This window comes from Cornus florida, unplaced genomic scaffold (genome assembly GCF_030987335.1).
Source record: "Cornus florida cultivar Cherokee Brave unplaced genomic scaffold, ASM3098733v1 CherokeeBrave_3.0.0_Hap2_Chr04, whole genome shotgun sequence".
NCBI classification, from domain to species: Eukaryota; Viridiplantae; Streptophyta; class Magnoliopsida; order Cornales; family Cornaceae; genus Cornus; species Cornus florida.
Window position 1 is genome coordinate 82997335 of NW_026775574.1, and position 22179 is coordinate 83019513.

General features: G+C 36.9%; 1 long non-coding RNA gene across 1 annotated transcript; it reads right to left on the reverse strand.

Moving 5' to 3' along the window:
- Nucleotides 1–2482: 2482 nt before the first annotated feature.
- On the reverse strand, nt 2483–7226 carry LOC132302284 (uncharacterized). The gene is made up of 3 exons (XR_009480801.1): nt 7161–7226; nt 5039–5285; nt 2483–3036 (listed from the first exon to the last, which is right to left on the reverse strand). It is a non-coding gene; the product is annotated as an uncharacterized LOC132302284 (long non-coding RNA).
- Between the last annotated feature and the right edge of the window lie 14953 nt (nt 7227–22179).

Here is a 22179-nt window from a genome sequence, read left to right on the forward strand (position 1 = left end):
ACACATAGCTATACACACATATGTAATTCAATCATGTTTCTATTTACCATTGCATGCCTTCATTATCTTCACTAATCCCTCAAATTAACTACAATGCTTTAGCTACATATAGATAAGTTGACAGTCTGAGGTTGACACTCATTATTACAAATAATGGTAACTGTCATTTTAATTACACTAAATTTTGAACTAATTAACACGTACAACAATAACATATTGATTACTTCAATTTTTTCTCTACCAAAAGATAAGCTATATGTATTTCTTTTGATAACTAGCTAATATAGAACACAACAATCATAACACAAGAATTAACTTAGAAATGGTATAGAAGTTAGAAAATAGAGATGATTTGATTTACCTCCTTAATTTCTTTTTCCTCTTTCCTTTTACTTGAGGTGTACTAATGGGCAAAACCAAACTATCCACGTATAAAACCATTGTTTTTTTAGCCCAATACTCCTGCACTTGTTTTCTTTAGGATTATAGATGACCAAACTATCAAGATTTATCATCATCACAACTTCACCTATCTTAGTAGCACACAACAACGTTAAGTAATCTCTAAGTGTCTCATTGTTTCAACCCAATGTGGGATGACAATGAACTTGGTCCAAGAATTGTTCTCACCATATTGCTTCATAGTCCACACCACAACATGTTTATTATCAATGGAATTACAAAATAAACTAAGGCATCCTCTCATAACCGTCAAACTAAATATATCACCTTTCTTTTATACATTTGGTGGTGGCATCTCCTTGAACCTCTCATCCACCATATCATAGGAAACAATCACACATGTTTTAGTGAAATCATACGCATATTCGAATATATGGGTGTTTGAATTGTATAAAGAGGAACGAGAATAGGGCGGTAGAGTATAGGGTGTTCTGACTATATCTATTCTAAAATCTTGGGATGGATGAATAAAAGCTGGGTAATTACCATTGTCATCACCATCTGATAAACTCGAACTAGAAGAATCAGAAGAGAGGTATCGCCTCACCTTGGCGTTTCTTAGTAGTGTCAAAGCAATCCAGTGTAACACACCATTCGCAGTGATCGTAGCACCGCGAAATCCCAAGTAAGGGAATTTCCTAGGCTTGGTCTAACATTGAGCTTTGAAACTAAAAACCACAACTAAAAAAAAAAAAATTCATTTGGTCGAAAAAAATTAGCTTTAGAAATAAATACCACCTTGTAATTGTTGATGCAAAAATCTGCACGGGTCGAAGTCGAAGATGTTTCCTGCAAGAAAAATAGAAGTGACGACCGATGTTGTGCCAGTTAGGTGCACTATGACGGTCAAGTTAGTTCTTGACAATTGAATATCCGATAAAGGATTAAATATGGAATTTATCGCGTACCTTTTTAGGTTAACTAGTGACTTCTTTTATAGAAGTATTAACGGTAGTAGTTTTCTATCATGAAACAACTTTACTTTCCTTATCCATTACAGATTTAAGAGTCATTGGAGAGGGTAATAATTGTTATTTCTATCTCCTTAAGTTTATACATGCCCTTTGAGTTTCCATGTCATTTGGAATTTTTATCTAGTCGGATATTCTATATCAGTATCCCCCCATTCTCAAAATCTTGCTTGTCAAACGTCAGGCATGCCAAGTCCTTCTAAGTTATGCATGCTTGATGATTACTTTCTTGCCCTTTTTAATAAGGGAAATAGATTTGCTCGAGCATTGTGAGCTCACCCTTTAATAAGGGAGTAGTTAACCTCTCATCTCTTTATCGAGGGAAGAAGATGAAGTTGACCCTTCGTTCCTTTATGGGGAAAAGAGGTATAGTCTGAAGGAAGGTGACCCTTTTAATACGAGAGATAGTCGTCTCGTCTCTTTAGTAAATGAATGAAGCTTTAATTATCTCACCCTTCTGTGTAGAGGGAGTAGCCGGATTCTTGTCCCTTTAATGAGGGAAGAATGTGTTGTTGGCCTTTGGTCCCTTTAATGAGAAAATTTTTAATAAGGTGCAGTCGGCCTCTCATCCCTTTAATAAGGGAAGTCGATTAATATGAGTTTCACTCAGTTCGTCTCTTTAACAAGGGAAGTAGATTACTATAAACTTCACCCAGCTCACCCTTTAACAAGGGAAGTAGATTAATATGATCTTCACTCAGCTCACCCTTTAACAAGGGAAGTAGAGTACTATATACACTACAAGAAAATGGGTCTTTAGTGACAGTCAAATCCGTCACTAAAAACCCTAAAATCGTCACTAAAAATCGAAATCGTCCGTCACTAGCTACGACGTCGTAAAAGATCTTTAGTGACGGTAAAAAAGACTGTCACCAAAAAAATGGTCTTTAGTGACAGTAGTTACTGTCCCAAATAACCCGTCACTAAGAGTTATTAGGGACGAAATGTACCGTCACTAATAAGTTATATATAAGGGACAATTTTTGAACTGTCACTAATACCTACACTATTCGTGACAGTATTTACCGTCCCTAATAACTTTAGTTTTTTTTTATTTTTTTATCACATTTGTGATAGCTAGAAACCGTCCCTGTTACATTTTTTTTTGTTTTTATTTTTGGGCCCTTGCTATATTTGTATGTTTATATTTTTTTCTTCTCAAATTCTTTATAAGAAAAACTCTTAATATGAAAATTCAAAGCATTTATATATATGACTGGAAATAACCACATACTAACCCACAAAATATTATACCACATGCAGCATAGATAAATTGATATCAAAAGCATATGATATGTAGAATATAAAAATAAACTTTAAACCTCTTCCAACATATTAAAAAATCAGAGCATCATTTTAAACTAAATGCAAAGACATCCAATTGTACATTATTTTCATCAACAATTTCTGCTCTTTTACTAAAAGCCTCTTTATAAGATGAGGATGCACATTGATGGCTTGGAATCACGAAACCATGTCCAAATCCACAGGAATATCCTTTCCTGATACCTAGTTGGTTTTGCACTATCTCAACATCATTTCTCACTGGACTGGTACTATCAAAATTTTGAGAAATCTGGGAAGACTTATCCATCATTTCATCCTGCAATTGACATATAAGTCTTAGAATTGAGAATTGAGATAAAATTAAGGAGAAAAAGACTTGTACCAAAAAAATAGTAAAGGCTAAACTGATCACATCAAGGATTATCATACCCACCACAACTTAATGTTCTTATTACAATTTTCATTGAAGGAGAGAGAGACAATAAACAAAAATCTTGTAACTAATCATTCAAAATATAACAAGTTCAATAAATTCATAGTTTCCAGCAACATAACAACACTACATGTCATCAATCTATAGACATGATACACAAGTAATCAAAGTTCACTGAATAGCAGAGAAAACGCATTGGCACATATTAGTATACCTATTTAGATGCTGATACAATCACATTTCTTAATATAAATCAATCTTACCACTCTAGCACTTTCATCCAAACACATATTATGTAATATTACTATATTAAAACATCGATGTATCAAATTCTAGATTACAAATTCTATGATTCATCATTAAGTAAATTCTAAGTGATATAGAATTGATTATTTCACCTATCAAAATGTTAATTAAGCAATCCACCAACTCAACATAATGTTGGCATCAACAACTAATTTAATAAGCTTCATCATTTCAAACAATAAATAGTCCCAACTAGTGTAAAAAAAATATATATTTGAAAAGATCTAATCACCACAAGAATGCTAATATAATGAGTCAATCACTTCCAAGTTATACTCCAATCAAATAATGCTAATCTCACCATATGATGTTTTTTTTTTCTTTTTCATAAGAACTTAAATTATCAATTCTCACTTTATCACCATCAATCAAAACTCACTTTTTTTTTTTTTTTCTTCTTTTCCAAGTCCCACCATTACAATAATATATCCCTTTATCATAATAGAAATACACCCAACATCAGTAATCATGGTGGGCATTACTTTCTTATATTTGGTATGCATTACTCCTAAAAGAAATATCTTTAGGCATTTATTTCATTTATTGAGAATTGAGAAGTCATTGTTAAAAAGAAAAAAGAAAAAGAAAAAAAAGCAAAAGAAGAAAGTTGAGAGCCCATGTTCAGCTGACTAACCAAAGAAAGCAATCAAATCCCATACTTGAATTGCAACCTCAAAGCCTAATATGACCAGACATTAGTATCAGTCCATTATGTACAATGTTTATTTCTTTAGAGCTCCATCAAAACTTACCATGCGCACACTGAAATTTCAGTGTTAGTTAAACGTGAAATTCAGCAGAGTTAGTTATAAGCTTACTCAAATTTGACCTGGTTACAAGCTCAACTTAGTCTTAACTAGCAATTCTCAATATTGGTTTGTGCAACTGTATTCAAGCTTCAGTTTCTTTGTCTAACCAAAATTTGATTATGAGAAATGATAAATTCGGATTCCTAATCTAGTGCTTCAACACACAAACACCTGTTGCAAAAATTAGCAGAAAAAGAGATAAGAATACAAACAAGAACACACGTCTTTAAGTAATTCAGCCAAAACACGGATTACGTCTACGGAGTCAGGCATTTCACTATGATGAAGCGCAAAATGAAATTACAGAGTTCATAATAAATAACCACTCCCCCAGTATACTCCTATAGAATTATGGCTACATAACAAGTGTGAAAAATACAATAATATCCCCCAAAAAATTCAAGTCAGCACATAAAGTTGGGCTAAGGTGTACAATACTCCACACTTTCTGTCAAAGCAAACACACACACACACAAAACAGCCTTATTTTGAAACATAAAATGTGGCTGAAAAAAAGAGCATTTATCGAAGATTAAACACACACACAAGGCAAAGGTGTCATATACAAAAAAAGTTTCTCTTGGATGTGTTGCAGCTGAAAGAAATTAAAGCTTGTATAAATTAATTAATTAAACAACTTAAACAGTGGTGGTTTGGAGACGAAATTGTTTCTTAACTAGCTTACTTTCTTTCCTTTTTTTCGTTCCTTCCAACCACTGTATAGACATAACAGGACGACTAAAATAAAAACATGAAGAACAGAGACTTACATGACAAATCAGTTGGGTGAGCATTGAAACAAGTTCATCGCTGGATGTCGATCCGCAGGCAAATCAGATAGGCATACGACAACAATTCTCACTGCCATCAGCATCTCATCTTCTTCTACTTCTTCCCTAAAGATACTTCTATCAAATGCTTCTCGGGCCTCCCCTTCTTGTTGCAGATGCCGAAGCCACCGTCCCAAACTTCCCCCAGTGACTGCTCCCTCAAAGAATGGATCCATTGGGTCTCTACCTGTTAACAAAACACCCAATATAACACGAAGCTGTCACTCTTATCAGTATACCTATTGTGATCAAACAAATAATCAATTACAATAAGACCATCAACAAAAACATTTTAAGTTTAGAAGTTACATTATTAAAGATACAAAGATAAACATCGGTATATGCCACATTATTAAAGAAACAAATTAAGATACGCATGGTATACACAATTACAAGCTAATGCTTACAATTTACAACCCCTTCCAAATAACTGCTTCTCATTAATTTACACAAGTAAAATCAGTATAAACAAAATTTGGAGAAAACATAATTGTCTTTCTGGCAAGCTTCAATTAACAAGAAGTAAATTTCACATCTATTAGTGATACGCACACATGAATCTTCATATTCAATTTCAATTGATTGCTAATCAGCCATCAAGCGAAAACCAAATATTCTGAATGAAGCACCTATAAAAAACCAAATATTTTGACAAAGTACATTGATCAAACAATCAGCAAGTCCTTTATTTAATTGATTAAAATTAGTTTCATTGGCATATATGTCCACTTCAAAGGTCACCTTTATAATGGATAATTAATGTAAGTTAAAGGAGCATATATAATGTTAAATATATACTTTTGTCCCTTTACTGGAGATAGGGAATTCATGGCAATGTACTAAAGCAATGACATTCTTACTATAGTTCATTAAAAGGAGGAAATCATACTCTAGAAACATGAACAATACGAAAGGACTAGGTATGACCTTGAATATCAATGTTACAAAAATTAAAGACTCACTGATTTTCAAAATGAATTGTATTCAATGGTTAGGAAATGCCAAGAAATTTCTAGAAGAATACTAAAACCATGTAAAAAGACTCACCGATTTTCATATAAATATATGACCAGTAGACTTTAAATGAGAAACTTAGCAGTTTAAAATATGAATCTACAATTTTCAACCAAGAAAACAATTCGATTAGTACAATTTCTAATTTAATTACCACTTCATCACAAATTAAAAGATTAAGTTCGCAATAAACAAGATACAATTCGGTAAAATTGAAAGCAAACAAATTATTACTAGAAAAACAAATATGAATGATGCACATCGATCTCAAAAACTTGAAGGTCAATTCATCCTCAACAGCCCCAAAACAAAAACCCACCAACACAAGATGCATTGCATTAACATACAATTTTTGGCTAAGCCTCACAGACTAGTCACAGTATCTATTATCAAGTCTCAAATTGCGACAAAGTTGATAATCTGCTGGGATTAAGTGCAATAGAACTAATCTCACCTATGAGTTTAGGAACAAAATTAAAAATTTCCTAAAACTCACTTATTATAACAACATACGATGAAGCCAAATTTGTAATCCATCTAACAAATATAGCGAGTTTAAAAAGAGAGTAAATAAAGTGTTGATAACAAAAAATAAAAATAAAAAATGACATGACAGAGACTTGAAGATATTAAAACACATAAAAATAAAAATGACAGGACAGCAAAAATAAAAAATAAAAACTAAAGGAAATAAAGAGGGAGAAACGAACAGTATTGTAGAGAAAAGAAATAAAAACAAAATAAAAAACAAGAAGAATGAAAAGGAGAGAACAGAGTTCAGAGAAGAAACGAACAGATGGGGGAGATGGAAGTCCTTGACTTCCCTAAATGATTCAGATGATAAGAACCTGATTCTGTAATTTCTCACTTCAATTGCCAAGCCTTTAGGCAATTTTGAAACCCAGAAAACATGTAATCATATTTTACATCAAAATTAACAACCGAAAGATAAAAAGATTAAAAAAAAATAAAACATAGGAAAGAATATTTGATGGATGAGATCCAAGAGTCAACCCAAAATGAGATTGAAGAAGGATCCAATTAGTACCATGAAGATGTCGAACCCAATCGAACGTGCGTTCTCTGAAACAAAGCCCTAGCAATTGAAAATTCTTTAAAGTGGTTTATACAATTTTTATATCAAACAACGTAGTTTAAACACACCTTTAATGTTTTGCAAAAAAGTATCCATGGTCCTGACACCGCCACGTGTATCTCAAGCCAAACAACGCAAAATACAAAATCCTAGGGCTAAATTTTGCCGCTGAAAATTTCGGTGGCCAAATTTTTAGGGGTTTGGTGACGGTATTAGACATACCATCCCTAATGGCTAAGTGTTACAAGGTTGGGACCTTGACAAGCCCTCTGACAGTCATGGATGCTGTCAGCATGCACGGGGGCTGCCCAGTAGTATTTTCGTAAATATAGCAAAAAAGTGAAGCTTAGAATTTTGGCTCGGAATGTTTATGGGAGGTACCTTGAGTCCATAGAAGATGGTTGGCGCAGACAGCACTCCATTCGGATGTCGTGCACTTTGAGACATTTATATGTGGGTGCAGATTAGTGGGCTTGGCATGGGCTAGGTTCACAAGGTTAGCTTAGATGTTGCTTAAAGCATGGACCACACAAGTCATGGACGTGTGGCATAGTCAAGTCAGGGACATGGGCACAAAGCAGTGGGCGTAGGCAAGGCTCAGCGTGCAAGGTTGGCTCAGGGGACTCAGACATGGCTTATGATTACAGAAGATGGCTAACTGGGCTCAGGTGGTTGGGGGAAGTTACACTTCCCACTAAGTGGGCTCAGTTGATTGGAGGAAGTTACTAATACTTCCCACTAGTGTGCTGAGTAACTTCCCAACTTCCTACTCATATGCATATGTTATGGGGAGTGGGGATGTGCTGAGTAACTTCCCATGCATGTGGCATAGATCTGAGGGGACAACACATAGGTGGTTGGAGTCAGTTTTCTTCCACTATGTTGATATATAGAAGGTGGCAGATAATGTGTAACTTCCTGTGGACAAGTGGCATGAACAAAGCGTGCCAACAAGCTAGTAGTTGGGCTTATCAACTACATATGTAGTGTTGGCACACTTAGTGGGTGCCAACATGACCCTAGGTGGATGGGGGTGTCATCCACCACTTTAGTGGGCAGTTATGTGCGGTTTTGAGAGTTTGCCTATATATTGCTAATGTGGGTTTTGTAGAGAGGGCAGATTGAGAGTGAGACACAGAGTTGTGTTATGAGAGACTCTTGTATGCTTCTGCAGGTTGAGACCTTTCCTTGTACTATTTTGTGAATAATATTAAAAGGTTGGAAGCTTTGTACTTCTGTAAATTTATGGGTGCTATTTTCTTTACATTCTTGTAACTATACTTGTGTGTGAGAGTGTTTTACTTGCTTTGTGTTCTAGGCAGTAAGTGTGAGTTGGCTGAGCTAAGTTAGAAATTCAGAAAAGTTATTCATATTTCTAGCTTAGTGCCATCATAGGGCACTAGATTCGTGTTCAGAATTTACCCCTATGACAATTGGTATTAGAGCCCAGAGGTTCATCATGGCTGGTGGTAATGCTACAGAAGCTCCCAAAGATTGTGTAACTTATTTGGAGGCCTTGGTGGGTACTCCATAATCTGATGATGCTGCTGCCTTGACAGAGCAGATCAAACTGTTTGCAGTTGAGTTGCAGACAATACGATCAATGCTTGAAGAGTTTATGGGGGAGACAAACTCGAAGATGCAGATTATGACGGATGATGTGATGTCCATGACAGACCTCTTCAAAGAACATGTGAAGGATTTGGAGGGCGAGGTGGCTTTGTTAAAGAGGGCCATGCACAATCAGACTGTTGTGGGTGAGAAGCCATCATCTTCCAAAATCAAAATTCCAGAACCAAAGTCATTCAGGGGCAAGAGGAGTGCCAAAGATCTAGAGAATTTCTTGTGGGATATGGGGCAATATTTTTTAGCAGCCCACATTCCAGATAATGACAAGGTAACTATTACCAGTATGTATTTGTCTGGTGATGCTAAATTGGGGTGGCGGACTTGGGTGGAGGACGAGTTACACCCCAAAATTACTGTATTTGCAGAGTTGAGGAAAGAACTGAAGTAGCAGTTTCTTCCAGCAAATTCTGCCTGGGTGGCTTGGGAGTCGTTGAGGAGACTCAAGCATACGGGTACAGTGCGTGAATATGTGAAAGAGTTCACATCTTTGATGTTGGATATCAAAGATATGTCCGAGGGGGACAAATTGTTTAATTTTATGGCAAGCTTGCAATCATGGGCACAAATTGAGTTAAGGAGGAGCAGAGTGATCGACCTCTCTTCTGCCATAGTTGCAGCAGATAGCTTGGTGGACTTGCAGATTGAAAAGTCTGACTCTACTATCGCTAGCAAACTGAAGAAGAAGAAGGGCAAGTTCGGTGACAAGCCCAAGAGGTATGGTATTGCTAAGGAAGAGAAAGACAAAAGTAAGTTAGAGGCGACGTTCATCCAGTAGAGGCCAAAGGTAGACTATGGTTGCTTCATTTGCAAAGGTCCACAAAGGGCGAGGGACTGTCCTAAGAAGGAGAAGGTGAATGCTATGGTTGCTGAAGAAGCCAATGGAAGAGATTTAGACTAGGATGAGGGTAATGTTCGGGTCAATCCTATTGTCATGCAGTCATGATATGTGCAGGTGAGCGCGTGGCTTCGGGAGAAGGCTATGCAGAGATGCTCACTGAGTTTATTGCCAAGGTTGGTAACGGTGAATTCCCTCTTTATTTGTTTTTCTGATTTAGGTTGCTGGTTGTGAGGACAAAATCCAAAGGTGTTCAGAATTCATGTCATGAATCGATACGGAGGTTGGGGTTTGTGGCATTATTCAAGTGCAGCAGTGGAGTTGTTGCAGTGTTAATATTTAGCATTCAGGTTGGTCGGGGCCAACATGCTAAGTTGCAGGCAGAGACTTGTGACACTTTGTGATTGTTTCAACGAGGACATTGAAATTCTTAAGTAGGGGAGGTTTGTTATGGGGTTCGGACCTTGACAAGCCCTTTAAAAGCCATGGGATGCTATCAGCGTGCACTGGGGGTACCCAGTGGCATTTTCATAAATATGGCGAAAAAGTGAAGCTTGGAATTTTGGATCGGGATCTTTATGGGAGTTACCTTGAGTCCATAGAAGATGGTTAGCGCACACGGCACTCGATTTGGATGTCGTGCACTTCGAGACATTTATTTGTGGGTGCAGATTAGTGGGCTTGGCATGGGCTAGGTTCATAAGGTTGGCTCAGATGTTGCTTAAAGCATGGACCACACAAGTCATGGACGTGTGACACAGTCAAGTCAGGGACATGGTCATAAAGCAGTGGGTGTAGGCAAGGCTCAGTGTGCAAGGTTGGCTCAGGGGACTCAGACATGGCTTATGGTTACTGAAGATGGCTAAGTGGGCTCAGGTGGTTGGGGGAAGTTACACTTCCCACTAAGTGGGCTTAGTTGGTTGGGGGAAGTTACACTTTCCACTAAGTGGGCTCAGTTGGTTGGGGGAAGTTACACTTTCCACTAAGCGGGCTCAGTTGGTTGGGGGAAGTTACTAATACTTTCCACTAGTGTGCTGAGTAACTTCCCAACTTCCCAATCATATGTATATATTATGGGGTGTGCTGAGTAACTTCCCATGCATGTGGCACAGATCTGAGGGGACAACACACAGGTGGTTAGAGTCGGTTTTCTTCCACTATGTTGATATATAAAAGGTGGCAGATAATGTGTAACTTCTTGTGAATAAGTGGCATGAGCAGAGCGTGCCAACAAGCTAGTAGTTGGGCTTGTTAACTACATATGTAGTGTTGACACAGTTAGTGGGTGCCAACATGACCCTACGTGGATGGGGGTGTCATCCACCACTTTAGTGGGCAGTTATGGGCGGTTTTGAGAGTTTGCCTATATATTGCTAATGTGGGTTCTGTAGAGAGGGTAGATTGAGAGTGAGACACAGAGTTGTGTTGTGAGAAACTCTTGTATGCTTCTACAGATTGAGGCCTTTCCTTGTACTATTTTGTGAATAATAGTAAAAGGTTGGAAGCCTTTTACTTCTGTAAATTTGTGGGTGTTATTGTTTTTACATTCTTACAACTATACTAATGTGTGAGAGTGTTTTACTTGCTGTGTGTTCTAGGCAGTAAGTGTGAGTTGGCTGAGCTAAGTTAGAAATTCAGAAAAGTTGTTCATATTTCTGGCTTAGTGCTATCATAGGGCATTAGATTCGTGTTCAGAATTTACCCCTATGACAATTGGTATCAGAGCCCAAAGTTGGGTTCGTCATGGCTGGTGGTAATTCTACAGAAGCTCTCAAAGATCGTGTGACTTGTTTGGAGGCCTTGGTAGGTGTTCCACAATCTGATGATGCTGCTGCCTTGACGGAGTAGATGAAACTGTTTGCAGTTGAGTTGTAGACAATATGATCAATGCTTGAAGAGTTTGTGAGGGAGACAAACTCGAAGATGCAGATTATGATGGATGATGCGATTTCCATGACAGACCTCTTCAAATAACATGTGAAGGATTTGGAGGGCGAGGTAGCTTTGTTGAAGAGGGCCATACACAATCAGACTGTTGTGGGTGAGAAGCTATCATCTTCCAAAATCAAAATTCCAGAACCAAAGTCATTCAGGGGCAAGAGGAGTGCCAAAGATCTGGAGAATTTCTTGTAGGATATGGAGCAATATTTTCGAGCAGCCCATATTCTAGATAATGACAAAGTAACTATTACCAGTATGTATTTGTCTAGTGATGCTAAATTGTGGTGGCGGACTCGGGTGGAGGACGAGTTACGCCCTAAAATTACTGCATTCGCAAAGCTGAGGAAAGAACTGAAGTAGCAGTTTCTTCCAGCAAATTCTGGCTGGGTGGCTCGGGAGTCGTTGAGGAGACTTAAGCATACGGGTACAGTGCGTGAATATATGAAAGAGTTCACATCTTTGATGTTGGATATCAAAGATATGTCCGAAGGGGACAAATTGTTTAATTTCATGGCAGGCTTGCAATCATGGGCACAAATCGAGTTAAAGAGGAGCGGAGTGATCAACCTATCTTGTGCTATAGTTGCAGCAGACAGCTTGGTGGACTTACAGATTGAAAAGTCTGACTCTACTATCGCTAGCAAACTGAAGAAGAAGGGCAAGTTCGGTGACAAGCCCAAGAGGTATGATGTTGCTGAGGAAGAGAAAGACAAAGGTAAGTTAGAAACGACGTTCATCCAGCAAAGGCCAAAGCTAAACTGTGGTTGCTTCATTTGCAAGGGTCCATACAGGGCGAGGGACTGTCCTAAGAAGGAGAAGGTGAATGCTATGGTTGCTGAAGAAGCCAATGGAAGAGATTCAGACTTGGATGAGGGTAATGTTCAGGTCAATCCTATTGTCATGCAGTCATGATAGGTGCAGGTGAGCGCATGGCTTCGGGGGAAGGCTATGCAGAGATGCTCATTGAGTTTATTGCCAAGGTTGGTAATGGTGAATTCCCTCTTTATTTATTTTTCTGATTTGGGTTGCTGGTTGTGAGGACAGAATCCAAAGGTGTTCAGATTTCATGTCATGAATCGATGCGGAGGTTGGGGTTTATGGCATTATTCAAATGTAGCAGTGGAGTTGTTGCAGTGTTAATATTCAGTATTCGGGTTGGTCGGGGCTAACATGCTAAGTTGCAGGCAGAGACTTGTGACACTTTATGATTGCTTCAACGAGGACGTTGAAATTCTTAAGTGGGGGAAGTTTGTTACGGGGTTGGGACTTTGACAAGCCCCCAGACAGCCATGGGATGCTGTCAGCGTGCATTGGGGATGCCGAGTGGCATTTTCGTAAATATGGCGAAAAAGCGAAGCTTGGAATTTTGGCTCGGGATCTTTATGGGAGGTACCTTGAGTCCATAGAAGATGGTTGGCACAGACGGCACTCGATTTGGATGTCGTGCACTTTGAGACATATATATGTAAGTGCAGATTAGTGGGTTTGGCATGGGCTAGGTTCACAAGGTTGGCTTAGATGTTGCTTAAAGCATGGACCACACAAGTCATGGACGTGTGACATAGTCAAGTCTGGGACATAGGCACAAAGCAGTGGTGGTAGGCAAGGCTCAGCGTGCAAGGTTGGCTTAGGGGACTCAGACATGGCTTATAGTTAAAAAAGATGGCTAAGTGGGCTCAAGTGGTTGGGGGAAGTTACACTTCCCACTAAGTGGGCTCAGTTGGTTGGGGGAAGTTACACTTTCCACTAAGTGGGCTCAGTTGGTTGGGGGAAGTTACTAATACTTCCCACTAGTGTGCTGAGTAACTTTCCAACTTCCCATTCATATGCATATGTTATGGGGAGTGGGGGTGTGCTGAGTAACTTCCCATGCATGTGGCACAGATCTAAGGGGACAACACACAGGTGGTTAGAGTCAGTTTTCTTCCACTATGTTGATATATAGAAGGTGGCAAATAATGTGTAACTTCCTGTGGACAAGTGGCATGAGAAGAGCATGCCAACAAGCTAGTAGTTGGGCTTGTCAACTACATGTGTAGTGTTGGCACACTTAGTGGGTGCCAACATGACCTTAGGTGGATAGGGGTGTCATCCACCACTTTAGTGGGCAGTTATGGGCGGTTTTGAGAGTTTGCCTATATATTACTAATATGGGTTCTGTAGAGAGGGCAGATTGAGAGTGAGACACAGAGTTGTGTTGTGAGAGACTCTTGTATGTTTCTGCAGGTTAAGGCCTTTCCTTGTACTATTTTGTGAATAATAGTAAAAGGTTGGAAGCCTTGTGCTTCTATAAATTTGTGGGTGTTATTGTCTTTACATTCTTGCAACTATACTTGTGTGTGAGAGTATTTTACTTGCTGTGTGTTCTAGGCAGTAAGTTTTAGTTGGCTGTGCTAAGTTAGAAATTCGAAAAAGTTGTTCATATTTCTGGCTTAGTGCCATCATAGGGCACTAAATTCGTGTTCAGAATTTACCCCTGTGACACTAAGTATTAGTGACAGTGGAATTTTACTGTCCTCGATAATACTATTTTTAGGGACAGTTTTTTAGTGTGTCACTAAAAGACTATCACTAATGAACTGTTTTCTTGTAGTATATGAGCTGCACCTAGCTCATCCTGTAACAAGTGACGATAATTACGAGCTTCACTCAGCTCGAGCCCTTATAGTACGAGGCACTTTGATTTCGACCCCTTTTAATATGGGGGATGCAGTAATCTTGAGTGGTTTTACTCAGCTTGTTGCTAGCCCCCTTTGATAAGGGGGTTCGTAGTTACACGTTATCTTGAAAAACTTTATGACAAGAATAGAAATTTCAAGCTTCCCAAAAAAGATCTTAATAATCTCCAAAAATTATGATTTTAGGATAAATTTTGATTTTAGGATATGACAATAATTAAGTCAGGTATCCAACCCAATTATAACAGTCACAACTAAATTGCTTTAACTCATAAGAAACCCCACGACTTTATTTATTTTGCCAGTTTCAATTTATATTGAGTTGAAACTTTTGAATACAGGCTCCAAATAGATAGAATAGTGACATTAAAAAGTACTTGCAATTATTAATCTTGTTGTGCCAATGGAAAGAATGATAGATATTTCACAACTAATTCAAAATTCAAATCTCTTTCTCATAAATAAAATATAGTTTCCAAATAGTCAGATGATTATAGCACATATGAACCAGAATTAGCTAAATTCACGAAGGGTGTTCAGTTTCCAACCTTCCATCTTTTAGTTTTACTACTTATTGCAAGATAGTAGATATAAAAACCCAAAAGTGCAAGTACCTTGAATTTGAGTTAAAATTGGATATTTAGTCATGCTTTAGCACAGAAATCATACCTCAGCACTTCATGTGAAGAAGTCTTTCTCTCGAGAAAAATAACAATAACTTGAAATATTCACTATCACAGGTTCAAGCATGTATTTGTATCATCTAGAGCCAAGTCTATAGTGGCACTACACAAGTTTATATATAATGTTGGTGTCTGTAAAATTCACTACTCTAGTAACACATATGTTTATTGAAGAATTAAAAGTTGCTTGTCTTGTCAATACGAAGACTAAAGTAGAATATCTGATTTCTATTGGTTCAGCTTCACTCTATGCGGAATAAAAAAAAATGATGTTGAGCTTTTTGGCTAGATCTTCAATGGAGTTTCAGTACGGTTCAAACATATTTCGGTTCAGAGATTGCTGGAACTGTTTGATCTATGAAACTTTGGTTGACCAAATAATTCCCAGTTGTTTGATAGAATGGAGAATACAAGACACAATATCAGACCTTGGATCTTGGATCACTGCTGCCATTTTGGTCATCATGTTTGACTCCAAAAATTAGTATAATCAGAATACATGGTTGACCATAACATATTAAAAGCCCTTGTATCAAAGATATAATATCATGAACAATACGGAGAAACAAACATAACTTGCAATTTATTGAATGTTCTGAAAATGGAACCACTTTACAAGTACAATATATGTGACAATGACATGAAAATAATGAGTTGTAAGACAATTAATTAGCTTCGGCCTTTAGATTATTAATCAATTCAATTGGCAAGTCATTAACTATTTTGTTGCATTAATTAGTAAATTATGGGATGTTGATTTATCAACCTTCTTCATAGAGAAAATAAGAAAAAACTAATTATAAAGTTTAATGGGATGTACAAAAGAAAAAATAAATAATGACTTTTTGGTCAAAGACTAAGGATTATAGATAGTTCTACTACAATTTTAGGGAAGGTAGTGAATTGACACTAATCCGATTAGTGGATCAAGTCGTGACTGAATCAAGTTTTGGTTAGTCGATCACCATATATAAATAATGCATGGATCAATGAAATAGAAAAAAATAAAATAAAAATTAGAGGATTCCCTGTTAATGATTGTTGAACGAAATCAACTCGACTCTGGGCAGATTTTTGGGATGATAACTATCATCAAACATCGTATTCCCACAGACGACGCCAACTGTTGGTGTAAAAATCTACGCGGGCCGGAGTCAAAGATGTTTTCTGCAAGATAAGATAGAAGTGATGACTGGCGTTGTGCCGGTCGGGTGCACTCCGACGGTCAAGTTAGTACTTGAAAGTTAAATATTCAATAAAGGATTAAATATGGAATTTATCACGTACCTTTTTAGGTTGACTGATGACTTCTTTTATAGAAGCATTAACGGTAGTAGTTTCTATCATGAAACAAATTTACTTTTCTTGTCCATTACGGATTTAAGAGTTATTGGAGAGGGTAATAGTTGTTATTTCTATCTCCTTAAGTTTATCCATGCCCTTTGAGTCTCCATGTCACTTGGAATTCTTATCTAGTAGAATATTCCATATCAGTAATCATCCATGGAAGAATCATAGCAAAATCTTTTTGGCTTATATTTGTCATATTTATGAGGTGGACATGAGAACTTTTTATAATCTCTGATAGGTGGATTCCATAACACACACATCTTGTCATGGTCAAGACCTAATAGTACTAGACCATTACAAGTACACATCATTCCATACTTCTTATACTTCTTACAAGGAAAGCTTAGTTTTTTCCACTAAAATATCAAAACTTTCATAGCCTATAGAGTAGAAAGGGTCGGACAATATCTCTGAGCGAAAAAGTCTTTGATGGTTTAACTTAATTGATTCATTGAGATGCAATTTCACGAATTGGGGCTCAGAGATTCCAGCACGCCATGATTTATAAACGCACTTGAATTACCTTAGATACTTGATGGGTAGTTTTGAGAGTATAGTGCATATGATTTCACATGGAAGATTCGATGTGTCACCTTCAATTGCTGGCTTTCTGTTAAAAATGAAAGATTCGGTATTAATACTACCAAATATTATTAGATGTAAATATAATATTTGGAAGATATTTGCTATAAATAGAATATTGGTCAAATGCTATAAATTAAGAAATTATTAATTAGGCTAGCTAGTTACTGTAATCAGTTTTCTGATTTTGTGCATATATTCTCTCCTATAAAGAGAACCCGTGTAAACTTGTGAATTATATGCTAATATAGAGATAAGGTTTATTCCATATTTCTTTCCTTTCAAGTTTATATGGTATCAGAGCCACCCTTAAAAAAAAAAAAAAAAAAAAAAAAAAAAAACCACCACCTTTAATTTGAGGGGGAGTGTTGAAAAGGAAAGATTCGGTAGTAATACTACCAAATATTATTAGTTGTAAATATAATATTTGGAGGATATTTACTGTAAATAGAATAATGGTCAAATGCTGTAAATTAGGAAATTATTAATTAGGCCAGCTAGTTACTGTAATCGGTTTTCTAATTTTGTGCGTGTATTCTTTCCTATAAAGAGAACCCGTATAAACTTATGAATTGTGTGCTAATACAGAGAAAATGTTTATTCTATATTTCTTTACTTTCAAGTTTTTCTTTTTTATTTTGGGTAAATGATAAGCTTGTATATAAGATTGAATAATGTACATGGTGCCCTAATTAGGGGAATCAACAAATATAGAACAAACCACAAACAAGGAACGAACAACCAATCCAAAATATAGTTACACCAACTAGGAGATACAAAATGGACAAACAGACTTATGATCAACAGGATAATTCTCCTTCAAAGTAGTAGTATTATTATTCCACAATCAACATGCTTAGTACCATGACTCAGGGTGATAGTAGGAGCTGATGACCAAAGGAGGCACACCCTTGTTGAAGCAATAACCAAATTTCTTGGATAGAGTGGATTTTCTTCAAATCAGAACTGGTTGTGAGTTTGGTTGTTGCTAGTCTAGCTCTAACACAACTTTTCACCTGAGCTATGATGCCAGTGGATAAGGCTGATATGTTGTTAATAGCTTTAGCATTCCTGTCCATCCAAATGAAATAAACAGTTGCAGCCCAAAGTAATTTATGTATAAAGAAATCTGAGTTCCAGTGGGCAATACACCAATGTAGTAGTTGTGTCCAATTGTCAAGCCTAATATAGAATCCTGCTACTTCCTGAACAAACTTCCAAATGTGAGAAGTGTAGGCACACTAAAAAAAGAGATAGTCAATGGACTCCCAAGTAGAATTGCATAGATAGCAGTTGTCAGTGTAGTGTTTATGGATGACAGGTTTAGCATCAAGAGTGTATAGTCTTCCCCTCACTGCCATCCATAGTATGAGACTATGCTTAGGTATATGGTGCTTGAACCAAATTAGTTTGTGCTAATGGAAAACTGGGGAGGGTAGAGTGAAGTACTTGTATGTATGTGACATAGAAAACTCATTTGTGGGACTAGGTAGCCATTCAATAACATCTGGAGTTGTGGTAGAAAGTGGTAGTTCATATAATTGAGATAAGAAGTTTCTGGTTTGAAAGAACTAGTGCAGCTGTAAAGTGTTAGGGTTGACCCAATGATTATTAGAAATTAGGCTATCAACTAGCATGTTATTATGAAGTTGAAGAATTTCCAATTCATTAAGTCCCAGCTACAGTGTAATTAGACCATTAGGTAGCCAGTAATCCAACCATAGTCTTATATCTTTCCTTTCCTCTACCTTGTGTCTTATAAGTCCCCTTACCATTGACCTAAACCCCAATAGCTTTTTCCAGAAACCTAAGCTCAAACTTGTTGGTTTAACTGACTAAAAGCTTTTTGATTTTAAGAGATAAACTTTGGACCATTTCACCTACAGGCTCTCTTTCTGTTTATAAATTTTTCAAATGTGTTTCAAGTTAGCTACTCTATTGGCTAACTTTAAATCTTGAAAACCAAGTCCCCCATTAGCCTTGGTCCTGCAAAGCACATACCAAGCAACCACAGTCCAGAAGAAACTCCTAAGTAATTGGATAATCTGATCCAGTACTTTTTTAGAAAGGATGAATGATTGTGACCAGTATGCTTGGATAGAAGAAAGAACTGCTATGACCAACACTGCCCTTCTTGCATATGACAGGAACTTAGCTGTCCAACAGCCCACTCTAGCAATAATTCTTTCAATGAGAGTCTGATAATCTCTAACATTGATTGAAGATAGGGATAATGGGAGGCCTAAGTACATTACAGGTAGTGTCCCTTCTTTAAACTGGAGCAATGATATGATTGCAGACTTTGAGCCATTGTCCACACCTAAGAAGAACACTTTGGATTTTGCTCTATTGAGTTGCATACCAGATAAGCGCCAAGTTAGCATGAGAAAACATCAAAATATCATTTGCAAAGGTTAATTGAGTGATTGAATATTTCTTGCATCTCCTGTGGTGGGTGAATCCAGCATTGATCTTAATTTGTCTATTAACACACAATGATAACACCTCTATTGCTAAGACAAATAGCATAGGTGACAATGGATCTCCTTGTCTTATACCCCTTCTACCTTTGAAATAGCCAAATAGTTCCCCATTGAGTGAAATTAAAAAGGATAGGTGATGAGCGCTGAAAAATGCGTATTTAAACCCCTTAAGCTTAGGCATTCTAGTACCTTTATCTATCTTACTTTACCATTTTAGATTGATTTCGTATTATTCCCATTTTCAGGCACTTATCCCAAAAATAAGCTAACTCAACGAAATAAGAGCTTAATTGAAGCAATTCTGGGATTAAATAAAGAAATTAGCAAAGTGGAGAAAGAAGGAAGTAAATGAAGCCAAAGGTGGGAAGCAGCAAAGTTCGATCGAACCAACTTCAAGGTTCGATCGATCGAATAATAATCGATCTCAGTACTTCAAGATAGATCCAAGCCTTGGCCCAAAGCAAAAAGTCCAAAGTTTGATCGATCCAACACCACCCTTTGATCGATCGAACACTTTTGTCTTTATTTAAATGATTGATCCTATCCACAGTTGTACCACCCACTAACCACTTTTGTCCTGTTGGTCTAAGGATTTTATCTAAAGGTCAATCTTATGTTTTGATGATTACAAACCATCAATGATGTTTAAGTACTAATGTTTTCATTGAGTGATATATAGTTGATCAATATTCAATTCTCAATGTTGAGCTAGAAGATCCATTCCAAGCATTACAAATACTCAAGCTATGGATTCAAGGAAGCCTCAAAGTTGCAAGAAATTGAAGAAAAGTTCGGACTTCAAAGATCACACAAAGCATTTCAAAGAAAGAAAGCAAGTCTTCATCAAGCCTAAACGATCATGGTCAAAAATGAAGAAAAGGGGTAGATAAGATGGTGAGAGCTTAAGATTTAATGTCATAGTATTCTTGAATTCATTTGAAGCTCATCTCTATAGGACCATGCATATCATACATCATATGCTCCTACATCATTAGCAATAGACTTTGAACTTCAATACACATATATTTAACATATGAAGTCTTTGCTAAGAATAAGTTAGTTCAAGCTTACATAAGCTTTGAAAGAACTCAACTTAAGCTAGAAATGCTAGGACCATGCACATTAATCACAATACTTATTTTGGTCTCTAGAAAGAAAAGGAAAAGGCATTGAATTTTATATTTCATCTTTAAAGCCTTTATTGCCATAATTTGGTAAATGACTCTAGGACACAATGCACTTGAAATTTAACATCTTCATATGTCCCTAGACTCCTAGAAATAGGCCTTGAACTAAATTGAATCATTCATCAAAGTCCTAGGTGCTAGAAAAATGAATATCTCAAAAGAAGCAATTTTCAGCCTAGAAAATTTCCAGACCAGCTTGCACTCAAAATGCTATAACTATTTGTGTAGTTGGAATTTTTACAAAAGGCCAGTGGAATTAGAAAGCTGACTTCGAGCTCTTGAGTTTAGACTCAAATTTCACCTAAAAAGGATTTGAATTGAGAGAGATATAACCATCACAAGATGACTGATTCTGCTCTGCGAAAATTCTGACCAGGTTGCACTAAAATGGCCATAACCATTTCTGTGTTTAGAATTTTTAAGCAAGGCTAGTGGAATTAGAAAGCTTACTTCAAGGTAATAAATTTAGACTCAAATTTCACCTCATTTGGAGTTTCATGGACTGAGTTATGTCCATCTAAAGTCATGAACTTTTTCTGTCCAAACCAATTCAGCAGCAGCCTTCATGAAGCAAGAGCAACCTCTATAAGAAATAGAGCCAGCTCTCTCAAGGCTAATAGAGCCTGCTCAATGAAATTTAGAGAAGGCTCAAAGAATAGAGAAGGCTCCATGAAAAATTAGAGAAGGCTCAATGAGATGGAGAAGGCTCTATGAAATAAAAGAGAAGGCTCTTTTCAATTCCAGTAGGCTTTTTAACGAAAAATAAAGAGAAGGCTCTTTTCCACAACTTTAGTATTTGAGAGGGCTCAATTAAAATGAGAAGGCTCAATTAAAAGAAAGAGAGGGCTCTTTCTTGTTCCAAGTAAGCTACGAAAAATGCATCTTCAAAATAAAGAGCAGGCTCAAGTTTTTACAAGAGCAGACTCTTTCTAATGAAAATGAACATAGAGCACGCTCTCTTGTTTACAGAGCAGGCTCTTTATAAGGGAAAAATGATTCTTCAAAATAAAGAGACGGCTCACTTGTTTACAAGAGACGGCTCTTTCTAAGGAATAAATGAACAAAGAGACGGCTCACTTGTTTTAAGAGCAGGCTCTTTCTGGGTTTTGAACTGCAACGGAATTATTTTCATTAAATGTTTCCCAACAACCTGTAACAGCTATATTGAGTCTCAAAATTCTATAAATACAGAGGGCTAGCATGCTAAATAAACTATCATTGTTGAGAGACATTATATTGCATCAAAGAGAGCTGTTGTTCTCATATCTTCTCTTCTTCTCTCTCATTTCACGCTAATTCTATTTTTGAGAGATTCAATCAAGCATAAAGATCAAAAGGGCTTTTGCTCTTGTCTTAATCTTCATAGAGTTTCTGCTCTATTATACTACTTGAGAGAGCATTCAAGAACATTCATTCAAGTGCATCCCAAGAGAGCTTTTTGCTCTACCATTATATAGAGCTTTTGTTCTGCATTTTTTCCTCATCATCTCTCATACATTTCATACTTAGAGTTTGAGCTTCATTTGACTTCATATATACTCTATTGTGAGGTTTGATTTGTATCAGTTCTTGAGAGGATTTCTTGTACTACAAATTCTATCTA